The 12,314-nt window shown below is 43.7% G+C and overlaps 1 non-coding gene across 1 annotated transcript; it reads left to right on the top strand.

Annotated features, from left to right (window-relative positions):
* Positions 1-6,048: 6,048 nt before the first annotated feature.
* TRNAL-AAG lies at positions 6,049-6,130 on the top strand. Its single transcript has one exon. It is a non-coding gene; the product is annotated as a tRNA-Leu (tRNA).
* Positions 6,131-12,314: the final 6,184 nt, after the last annotated feature.

Here is a 12,314-nt window from a genome sequence, read left to right as displayed (position 1 = left end):
TCGGAGGCCGGGCAGGTTGACAGTGGGACAAAGCCCAGAACTTGCAGGTGGCAACTCACAGGCTAATAAAGAGGCAGGCAGGGGCATGCAGTGTCAGGGCCAAACAGGCAGATTTGATTCCCCCTCTAGCTTATGTAAAATAGGAGCTAGACAAGTTTGCTCCGCTAAGAAATCTCTGGATCCTGGAATTTTTTTGGGAAAAAAAGTCATTTTGCCCCATTCTCTCCTCTCTTCCTCCCTCACCCATCTCCCTGAAGGCACCTGACCAGGTTAGAGCCTGCACTCTACCTTTAGTGGAGTGGGAGTTCAAGAAAAAGCATACCCACCCTGAAATTGCTCTTTAATGCCCCATCCTAATAGTCTTAATAGAACCTCCCTTCACCGACCCACAGATCAGCCAGACTCCAGTTCTGTTAAGACAGGGCCAGGGCTGTCTGCTCAAAGCATTAGATTGAGTGAGTGATTGATTAAGTGGGTGGGTGAGTGTGCGGGTGTGTATATGCGCATGTATATTTACAAACTGCGGGCCAAAAATATGTAATATATGAAACTAAAATGAATGGAACAATTCAATCTTCAATTAGATTAAGTCCTTTATAGTATTAAAGTCTTCCCAGGCTGCAAGAGTACTAGACAGGCTGCTTGAGTAACTTGAGGCTCTCTTTGGCACAAGGCACATGCTGCCACATGCCTTGACTGAAAGGGGATCAATCAAACAATCCATCAGTAGTATTTATTAGGTCCCTATTGTGAGCAGAGCACTGAACTACCATCTTGGGAGAGTACAGTAGAGGTGAAAAACACTATCTTTGCTCTCCAGAGCTGACAATCTAACGGGGAAAGAGACACAAAATAATTTACAGGTAGGAAGAAGAGAATGGAAAGATGGATGAATAAATAAGAGCCTAAATAGCCGAATATTCAGAATACATAAATTCGTATGCACAAAAGTGTTGTAGGTGGCTGTGAGTGCGTAAGTGCCGAAGGGATGCGAGTTAGGGAAAAGAAAAATTATTTGAAGAATGCCTCTGAACAGGTCACCTTTTGAGATAAATGGGGGACTGCCTGGGACTCCCGGTTGCTGTAGGCTCAAGTGCTTAATACAGAGCTTTGCACACAGTAAGCGCTCAATAAATATGATTGAACGAATGACTTTGAAAATGGGAAGAGCTGTGGCCTGGCAGATTTTAAGGGGAAAGGACTTCCAGGCAGGAGGAAGGGTGCCAACCAGGGGTGGAAGGAACAGTTAGAGGATTAGCTTGGGAGGAATTGAGTGCAAGCTGAAGCATAGTGGGAGAAGAGAGTTGATAAGAGGAAGAGAGCAAATAAGTCAATGGTTGGGAGTGTTTGGAGTGAGAAGAAATGGCAACCATTGAACGTCTCCGAAGTGCTCGGAAACGTTTTAGAAAGACGTTTTGAGCATCAGAAGAAGTAAGGATTGTACAGAGGAGCTGTTGGAAACAATCATATGTACTGAGTGCTTACTGTGTGCAAAGCACTGTGCTAAGCGTTTGGGGGGGGGATGACGCAACAGAGTTGGTAGACACGTCCCCTGTCCACAGTCTAGAGGGGGAGACAGACGTGAAAATAATTAAATTATTAGTATGGTTGTCCCACGGTGGGGCTCACAGTCTTAATCCCCATTTTCCAGTTGAGGTAACTGAGGCCCAGAGAAGTGAAGTGACTTACCCAAAGTCACACAGCCGACAGTTGGAGGAGGCGGGATTTGAACCCATGAACTCTGACTCCAAAGCCTGTGCTCTTTTCCACTGAGCCACGCTGCTTCTCTCGTAAAGACTATCATCATTAGCATTATTATAAATATAGTTCTTCGGGTAGAACGTGTATTATTATTATTATAATAATAACAATAGAATAGACTAGACTGTGAGCCCGCTGTTGGGTAGGGACTGTCTTTGTGTTTCCAACTTGGACTTCCCAAGCGCTTAGTCCAGTGCCCTGCACACAGTAAGCTCTCAATAAATACGATCGATTGACTGATTGATAAATACAGTTCTTCAGGTAGAACGTGAGAGTAGTTTCAGAAATCAATCAATCAATCAATCAATCAATTAATCGTATTTATTGAGCGCTTACTGTGCGCAGAGCACTGTACTCAGCGCTTGGGAAATACAAGTTGGCAACGCATGGAGGCAATCAATCAATCAATCAATCGTATTTATTGGGTGCTTACTGTGTGCAGAGCACTGTACTAAGCGCTTGGGAAGTACAAGTTGGCAACGCATAGAGGCAGTCAATCAATCAATCAATCAATCATATTTATTGAGCGTTTACTGTGTGCAGAGCACTGTACTAAGCGCTTGGGAAGTACAAGTTGGCAACATATAGAGATGGTCCCTATCCAATAGTGGGCTCACAGTCTAAAAGGGGGAGACAGAGAACAAAACCAAACATACTAGCAAAATAAAATAAATAGAATAGATATGTACAAGTAAAATAAATAAATAGAGTAATAAATATGTACAAACATATATACATATCATCATCATCAATCGTATTTATTGAGCGCTTACTGTGTGCAGAGCACTGTACTAAGCGCTTGGGAAGTCCAAGTTGGCAACATATAGAGACAGTCCCTACCCAACAGTGGGCTCACAGTGTAAAAGGGGGAGACGGAGAACAAAACCAAACATATCAACAAAATAAAATAAATAGAATAGATATGTACAAGTAAAATAAATAAATAAATAAATACAGTAATAAATATGTACAAACATATATACATATGTACAGGTGCTGGGGGAAAGGGAAGGAGGTAAAATGGGGGAGGTCAATCAATCAATCGTATTTATTGAGCACTTACTGTGTGCAGAGCACTGTACTAAGCGCTTGGGAAGTACAAGTTGGCAACATAGATATATAGAATGGATAAGTAAAATAAATAAATAAATAAATAGAGTAATAAATATGTACAAACATATATACATATCATCATCATCAATCGTATTTATTGAGCGCTTACTGTGTGCAGAGCACTGGACTAAGCGCTTGGGAAGTCCAAGTTGGGAACATATAGAGACGGCCCCTACCCAACAGTGGGCTCACAGTCTAAAAGGGGAGACGGAGAACAAAACCAAACATACTAACAAAATAAAATAGATTAGATATGTACAAGTAAAATAAATAAATAGAGTAATAAATATGTACAAACATATAAACAAGTGCTGTGGGGAAGGGAAGGAGGCAAGATGGGGGAGATCAATCAATCAATCAATCAATCGTATTTATTGAGCGCTCACTATGTGCAGAGCACTGTACTAAGCACTTGGGAAGTCCAAGTTGGCAACATCTAGAGACAGTCCCTACCCAACAGTGGGCTCACAGTCTAAAAGGGGGAGACGGAGAACAAAACCAAACATACTAGCAAAATAAAATAAATAGAATAGATATGTACAAGTAAAATAAATAAATAAATAGAGTAATAAATATGTACAAACATAACCAATCAATCGCATTTATTGAGCGCTTACTGTGTGCAGAGCACTGTACTAAGCACTTGGGAAGTCCAAGTTGGCAACATATAGAGATGGTCCCTACCCAACAGTGGGCTCATAGTCTAAAAGGGGGAGACGGAGAACAAAACCAAACATACTAACAAAATAAAATAAATAGAAGGGATATGTACAAGTAAAATAAATAAATAAATAGAGTAATAAATATGTACAAACATATATACATATATACAGGTGCTGTGGGGAAGGGAAGGAGGCAAGATGGGGGAGATCAATCAATCAACCGTATTTATTGAGCACTTACTGTGTGCAGAGCACCGTACTAAGCGCTTGGGAAGTACAAGTTGGCAACATAGAGAGATATATAGAATGGATAAGTAAAATAAATAAATAAATAAATAAATAGAGTAATAAATATGTACAAACATATATACATATCATCATCATCAATCGTATTTATTGAGCGCTTACTGTGTGCAGAGCACTGTACTAAGCGCTTGGGAAGTACAAGTTGGCAATATATAGAGACGGTCCCTACCCAACAGTGGGCTCACAGTCTAAAAGGGGGAGACGGAGAACAAAACCAAACATACTAGCAAAATAAAATAAATAGAATAGATATGTACAAAAGTAAAATAAATAAATAAATAAATAGAGTAATAAATATGTACAAACATAATCAATCAATCGTATTTATTGAGTGCTTACTGTGTGCAGAGCACTGTACTAAGCGCTTGGGAAGTCCAAGTTGGCAACATATAGAGACAGTCCCTACCCAACAGTGGGCTCACAGTCTAAAAGGGGGAGACAGAGAACAAAACCAAACATACTAACAAAATAAAATAAATACATTAGATATGTACAAGTAAAATAAATAGAGTAATAAATATGTACAAACATATATACAGGTGGGGTGGGGAAGGGAAGGAGGCAAGATGGGGGAGATCAATCAATCAATCGTATTTATTGAGCGCTTACTGTGTGCACAGCACTGGACTAAGCGCTTGGGAAGTCCAAGTTGGCAACATATAGAGACGGTCCCTACCCAACAGCGGGCTCACAGTCTAAAAGGGGGAGACGGAGAACAAAACCAAACATACTAGCAAAATAAAATAAATAGAATAGATAGGTACAAGTAAAATAAATAAATAAATAAATAGAGTAATAAATATGTACAAACAATCAATCAATCGTATTTATTGAGCGCTTACTGTGTGCAGAGCTCTGTACTAAGCACTTGGGAAGTACAAGTTGGCAACATATAGAGACGGTCCCTACCCAACAGTGGGCTCACAGTCTAAAAGGGGGAGACAGAGAACAAAACCATACATACTAGCAAAATAAAATAAGTAGAATAGATATGTACAAGTAAAATAAATAAATAGAGTAATAAATATGTACAAACATATCAATCAATCGCATTTATTGAGCGCTTACTGTGTGCAGAGCACTGGACTACGCGCTTGGGAAGTCCAAGTTGGCAACATCTAGAGACGGTCCCTACCCAACAGTGGGCTCACAGTCTAGAAGGGGGAGATGGAGAGCAAAACCAAACATACTAACAAAATAAAATAAATAGAATAGATATGTACAAGTAAAGTAAATAAATAGAGTAATAAATATGTACAAACATATACAAGTGCTGTGGGGAAGGGAAGGAGGCAAGATGGGGGAGATCAATCAATCAATCAACCAATCGTATTTATTGAGCGCTTACTGTGTGCAGAGCACTGTGCTAAGCACTTGGGAAGTCCAAGTTGGCAACATAGAGAGACAGTCCCTACCCAACAGTGGGCTCACAGTCTAAAAGGGGGAGACGGAGAACAAAACCAAACATACTAGCGAAATAAAATAAATAGAATGGATATGTACAAGTAAAATAAATAAATAGAGTAATAAATATGTACAAACATATATACATATATACAGGTGCTGTGGGGAAGGGAAGGAGGCAAGATGGGGGAGATCAATCAATCAATCAATCAATCGTATTTATTGAGTGCTTACTGTGTGCAGAGCACTGGACTAAGCGCTGGGGAAGTATAAGTTGGCAACATATAGAGACGGTCCCTACCCAAAAGCAGGCTCACAGTCTAGAAAGGGGAGACAGACAACAAAACATATTAACAAAATAAAATAAATAGAATAGATATGTAAAAGTAAAATAAATAAATAAATAAATAAATAGAGTAATAAATATGTACAAACATATATACATATATACAGGTGCTGTGGGGAAGGGAAGGAGGCAAGATGGGGGAGATCAATCAATCAATCAATTGTATTTATTGAGCGCTTACTGTGTGCAGAGCACTGGACTAAGCGCTTGGGAAGTCCAAGTTGGCAACATCTAGAGACAGTCCCTACCCAACAGCGGGCTCGCAGTCTAAAAGGGGGAGACGGAGAACAAAACCAAACATACTAACAAAATAAAATAAATGGAATAGATAAGTACAGGTAAAATAAATAAATAGAGTAATAAATATGTACAAACATATATACAGGTGCTGTGGGGAAGGGAAGGAGGTAAGATGGAGTGGCTGAATACGGCTCGGAAGGCGCTTTCTTCCATCCGGGTAGCGTGGCCGAGCGGTCTAAGGCGCTGGATTAAGGCTCCAGTCTCTTCGGGGGCGTGGGTTCGAATCCCACCGCTGCCAGATTGTGTTTTTTTGGGCTGTCTTTTCCGGGGGTCGGGCGCCCCCTGCCGGCCGGGGAGGGGGGAGGCGGGGGGAGGAGCGGGCGCCCCGGCGCGGGGCATTGTGGGTAAGAGGAGGGAGGACCCTCCTCCCCCCCCCCCACGTGTCCGCAGGCCTGCCGACAACGACATGGCTGCTGCTTGAGCCACCGCAGCCGACGCTGGGCACCTCCACCGCGGCCCAGGTAAGGGACCCCTCCGCCAATCAATCAATCAATCATCAATCAGTCGTTTTTATTGAGCGTTTACTGCGTGCTGAGCACCGTACTAAGCGCTTGGGAAGTCCAAGTTGGCCACCTAGACAGTCCCTACCCAACAGTGGGCTCACAGCCTAGGAGGGGGAGCCAGACAACAAAACCAAACATATTAACCAAATAAAATAAATGCAATCGATAAGTACAAGTAAGAGTAATAAAGACGTAGAAACATATAAGCAGGTGCTGTGGGGAAGGAGGTAAAACGCGGGGGGGGGGATGGTATGTACAAACATATATACATTTTTAGACTGTGAGCCCACTGTTGGGTAGGGACTGTCTCTATATGTTGCCAGCTTGGACTTCCCAAGCGCTTAGTACAGTGCTCTGCACACTGTAGGCGCTCAATAAATACGATTGATGATGATGATGATGATATATACATATCATCATGATGATATATACATATATACTGGTGCTATGGGGAAGGGAAGGAGGTAAGACGTGGGGGATGGAGAGGGGGACGAGGGGAAGGAGGGGGCTCAGTCTGGCAATCAATCAATCAATCGTATTTATTGAGCGCTTACTGGGTGCAGAGCACTGTACTGAGCGCTTGGGAAGTCCATGTTGGCAACAGATAAGAGACAGCCCCTACCCAACAGTGGGCTCACAGTCTAGGAGGGGGAGACAGACAACAAAACCAAACATATTAACCAAATAAAATAAATGCAATAGATAAGTACAAGTAAAATAGAGTAATAAATATGTACAAACATATATACATATATGCAGGTGCTGTGGGGAAGGGAAGGAGGTAAAACGGGGGGGGATGGAGGGGGGATGAGGGGGAGAGGAAGGAGGGGGCTCAGTCTGGGAATCAATCAATCAATCGTATTTATTGGGCGCTTACTGTGTGCAGAGCACTGTACTAATCAGTCAATCAATCAATCAATCGTATTTATTGAGCGCTTACTGTGTGCAGAGCACTGTACCAAGCGCTTGGGAAGTCCAAGTTGACAACATATAGAGACGGTCCCTACCCAACAGTGGGCTCACAGTCTAAAAGGGGGAGACAGAGAAGAAAACCAAACATACCAACCAAATAAAATAAATAGATGTGTACGAGTAAAATAAATAAATAGAGTAGGCCTCCTGGAGGAGGTGAGCTCTCAGTAGGGCCTTGAAGGGAGGAAGAGAGCCAGCTTGGCGGATGGGCAGAGGGAGGGCATTTCAGGGTTGGCCGAGGGCCTCTTGCCCGCGCCCTTCATGTAGAGCCGGGCCTGGTAGTGGTCACTCATTCATTCATTCGTATTTATTGAGCGCTTCCTGGACTAAGCGCTTGGGGAGTCCAAGTTGGCAACATGTAATAATAATAATAATAATGATGGCATTTATTAAGCGCTTACTATGTGCAAAGCACTGTTCTGAGCGCTGAGGAGGTTACATGGGGCTCACAGTCTTAATCCCCATTTTACAGATGAGGTAACTGAGGCACAGAGAAGTGAAGTGACTTGCCCAAAGTCACACAGCTGATAATTGGCAGAGCTGGGATTTGAACCCACGACCTCTGACTCCAAAGCCCGTGCTCTTTCCACTGAGCCACGCTGCTTCTTCTGTGCTGCTCACCGTCTAGAAGGGGGAGACGGACAACAAAGCAGTCTTCTAGACTGTGAGCCCACTGTTGGGTAGGGGCCGTCTCTATATGTTGCCAACTTGGACTTCCCAAGCGCTTAGTACAGTGCTCTGCACACGGTAAACGCTCAATAAATATGATTGATTGAAAACAAAACAATCCACCAAGCTAGCTCTCTTCCTCCCTTCAAGGCCCTACTGAGAGCTCACCTCTTCCAGGAGGCCTTCCCACACTGAGCCCCCACCTTACCTCCTTCCCCTCCCCACAGCACCTGTATATATGTTTGTACGTATTTATTACTCTATTTTATTTATACATAATAATAATAATGATGGCATTTGTTAAGCACTTACTGTGTGCAAAGCACTGTTCTAAGCGCTGGGTGGGTAATAATAATGATGGCATTTGTTAAGCGCTTACTATGTGTAAAGCACTGTTCTAAGCGCTGGGTGGGTAATAATAATGATGGCATTTGTTAAGCGCTTACTATGTGTAAAGCACTGTTCTAAGCGCTGGGCGGGTTATAATAATAATAATGGTATTTGTTAAGCGCTTACTATGTCCAAAGCACTGTTCTAAGCGCTGGGCGGGTAATAATAATAATAATAATAATAATAATAATAATGATGGCATTTGTTAAGCACTTACTATGTGCAAAGCACTGTTCTAAGCTCTGGGAGAGTAGTAATAATAATAATAATGATGATGGCATTTGTTAATCGCTTACTATGTCCACAGCACTGTTCTAAGCACTGGGTGGGTAATAATAATAATGATGGCATTTGTTAAGCGCTTACTATGTGCAAAGCTCTGTTCTAAGTGCTGGGCGGGTAATAATAATAATGATGGCATTTGTTAAGCGCTTACTATGTGCAAAGCACTGTTCTAAGCACTGGGTGGGTAATAATAATAATAATGACATTTGTTAACCGCTTACTATGTGCAAAGCACTGTTCAAAGCGCTGGGCAGGTAATAATAATAATTATAATGATGGCATTTGTTAAGCGCTTACTATGTGCAAAGCACTGTTCTAAGCGCTGGGCGGGTAATAATAATAATGATGGCATTTGTTAAGTGCTTACTATGTGCAAAGCACTGTTCCAAGCGCTGGGCGGGTAATAATAGTAATAATAATGATGGCATTTGTTAAGCGCTTACTATGTGCAAAGCACTGTTCTAAGCGCTGGGTGGGTAATAATAATAATGATGGCATTTGTTAAGTGCTTACTATATGCAAAGCACTGTTCTAAGCGCTGGGCGGGTAATAATAATAATAATGATGGCATTTGTTAAGCACTTACTATGTGCAAAGCACTGTTCTAAGGGCTGGGGAGGATACAAGGTATGAGATACAAGTCTTCTAGACTGTGAGCCCACTGTTGGGTAGGGACCGTCTCTATATGTTGCCATCTTGGACTTCCCAAGCGCTTAATACAGTGCTCAGCACACAGTAAGTGCTCAATAAATATGATTGATTGATTGAAGGTGATCAGATTGTCCCGCATGGGGCTCACAGTCTTAATCCCCATTTTACAGATGAGGGAACTGAGGCACAGAGAAGCTAAGTGACTTGCCCAAAGTCACACAGCTGACAATTGGTGGAGCTGGGATTTGAACCCATGACCTCTGACTCCAAAGCCCGTGCTCTTTTCCACTGAGCCTCAAGGTGATCAGGTTGTCCCACGTGGGGCTCACAGTCTTCATCCCCATTTTACAGATGAGGGAACTGAGGCCCAGAGAAGTTAAGTGACTTGCCCAAGGTCACACAGCTGACATGTGGTGGACCCGGGATTCGAATCCATGACCTCTGACTCCAAAGCCCGCGCTCTTTCCATTCAGCCACGCTGCTTCTCTACATGTTTATTCTATTTATTTTATTTTGTTTTGCTTTGTTCCGTGTCTCCCCCTTCTAGACTGTGAGCCCGCTGTTGGGTAGGGACCGTCTCTATACGGTGCCAACTTGTACTTCCCAAGCGCTTAGTACAGTGCTCTGCACACAGTAAGCGCTCAATAAATACGATTGAATGAATGAATGAAAAACAAAACATAACAAAATAAAATAATTAGAATAAACATGTACAAATAAAATAGAGTAATAAATATGTACAAACATATATGCATATGTACAGGTGCTGTGGGGAGGGGAAGAAGGTAAGGCGGGGATGGAGAGCGGGAGGAGGGGGAGAGGAAGGAGAGGGTTCAGTGTGGGAAGGCCTCCTGGAGGAGGTGAGCTCTCAGTAGGGCTTTGAAGGGATCTCTCTGGTTGGAGGAGTGGGGAGCCCTCCTCCCGGGGCCCGGAGCTCCCCTGCCACCCTTCCCCTGCGGGTGAGGGGGCACAGAGGTTTTGTTGTCTGTCTCCCCCTTCTAGACTGTGAGCCCAATGTTGGGTAGAGACCGTCTCTGTATGTTGCCAACTTGGACTTCCGAAGCGCTTAGTACAGTGCTCTGCACACAGTAGGCGCTCAATAAATACGATTGAATCAATGAATGAACCCCCCGGCCCACGTCCGCCCCCTGGCCTGGAATGCCCTCCCTCCTCCCATCCGCCCAGCTAGCTCTCTTCCTCCCTTCAAAGCCCTACTGAGAGCTCACCTCCTCCAGGAGGCCTTCCCAGACTCAGCCCCCTCCTTCCTTTCCCCCTCCTCCCCACCCTCCCGCCTTACCTCCTTCCCCTCCCCACAGCACCTGTATATATATGTTTGTACATATTTATTACTCTATTTATTTTACTTGTACGTATTTATTCTATTTATTTTATTGGGTTTATATGTTTTGTTTTGTTGTCTCCCCCTTCTAGACTGTGAGCCCGCTGTTGGGTAGGGACCGTTTCTCTATGTTGCCAACTTGGACTTCCCAAACGCTTAGTCCAGTGCTCTGCACACAGTAAGCGCTCAATAAATACGATTGAATGAATGAATGAACCCCCCCCCCCCCCGGCCTGGAATGCCCTCCCTCCACACAACCCGCCAAGTTAGCTCTCTTTCTCCCTTCAAAGCCCAACTGAGAGCCCACCTCCTCCAGGAGGCCTTCCCACACTGAGCCCCCTCCTTCCTCTTGCCCTACACCCCCACCCCACCTTACCTCCTTCCCCTCCCCATTCATTCATTCAGTCGTGTTTATTGAGCGCTTACTGTGTGCAGAGCACTGTACTAAGCGCTTGGGAAGTACAAGTTGGCAACATATAGAGACAATCCCTACCCAACAGTGGGCTCACAGTCTAGAAGGGGGAGACAGAGAACAAAACAAAAGATATTAACAAAATAAAATAAATAGAATAAATATGTACAAATAAAATAAATAGAGTAATAAATACATGCAAACATATATACGTATATACAGGTGCTGTGGGGAGGGGAAGGAGGTAAGGTGAGGGGGAAGGGGGGGGGGAGAGGAAGGAGGGGGTTCAGTCTGGGAAGGCCTCCTGGAGGAGGTGAGCTCTCAGTAGGGCTTTGAAGGGAGGAAGAGTCCTCACAGCACCTGTGTATATTTATATATGTTTGTACATATTTGTTACTCTATTTATTTTACTTGTACATATTTATTCTATTTTATTTGGCTTATATGTTTTGTTTTGTTCTCTCCCCCTTCTAGACTGTGTGCCCGCTGTTGGGTAGGGACCGTCTCTATATGTTGCCAACTTGGACTTCCCAAGCGCTTAGTACAGTGCTCTGCACACAGTAAGCACTCAATAAATGCGATTGAATGAATGAATGAATGAATGAATGAATGAACGAACGAACTCCTTGTTGGGTAGGGACTGTCTCTATCTGTTGCCGACTTGGACTTCCCAAGCGCTTAGTACAGTGCTCTGCACACAAGTAAGCGCTCAATCAATACGATTGAGTGAATGAATGAATGAGGGCGCCTTGGTGGAGCTGCTCTGGGGCCTCCAGCCTCAGGCCGTCGGAATGCTAGGATCTCAGAAGTGGGGGGTCGCTTTTCCAAGGGCACCCCCCTTATAGACTGGGAGCCCTTTGTTGGGTAGGGACCGCTTCTGTATGTTGCCGACTTGTACTTCCCAAGCGCTTAGTACAGTGCTCTGCACACAGTAAGCACTCAATAAATATTGAATGAATGAATGTTGTCTGTCTCCCCCTTCTAGACTGTGAGCCCCTTGCTGGGCAGGGACCGTCTCTATCTGTTGCCGACTTGGACTTCCCAAGCGCTTAGTACAGCGCTCTGCACACAGTAAGTGCTCAATAAATATGATTGAATGAATGAATGTTGTCTGTCTCCCCCTTCTAGACTGTGAGCCCCTTGTTGGGAAGGGACCGTCTCTGTATGTTGCCAACTTGGACTTCCCAAGCATTTGGTACAG

Source organism: Tachyglossus aculeatus, chromosome 21, assembly GCF_015852505.1.
Source record: "Tachyglossus aculeatus isolate mTacAcu1 chromosome 21, mTacAcu1.pri, whole genome shotgun sequence".
NCBI classification, from domain to species: domain Eukaryota; kingdom Metazoa; phylum Chordata; class Mammalia; order Monotremata; family Tachyglossidae; genus Tachyglossus; species Tachyglossus aculeatus.
The sequence above is the reverse complement of the archived record's forward strand: the minus strand, read 5'-3'. Positions and strand labels throughout refer to the sequence as shown.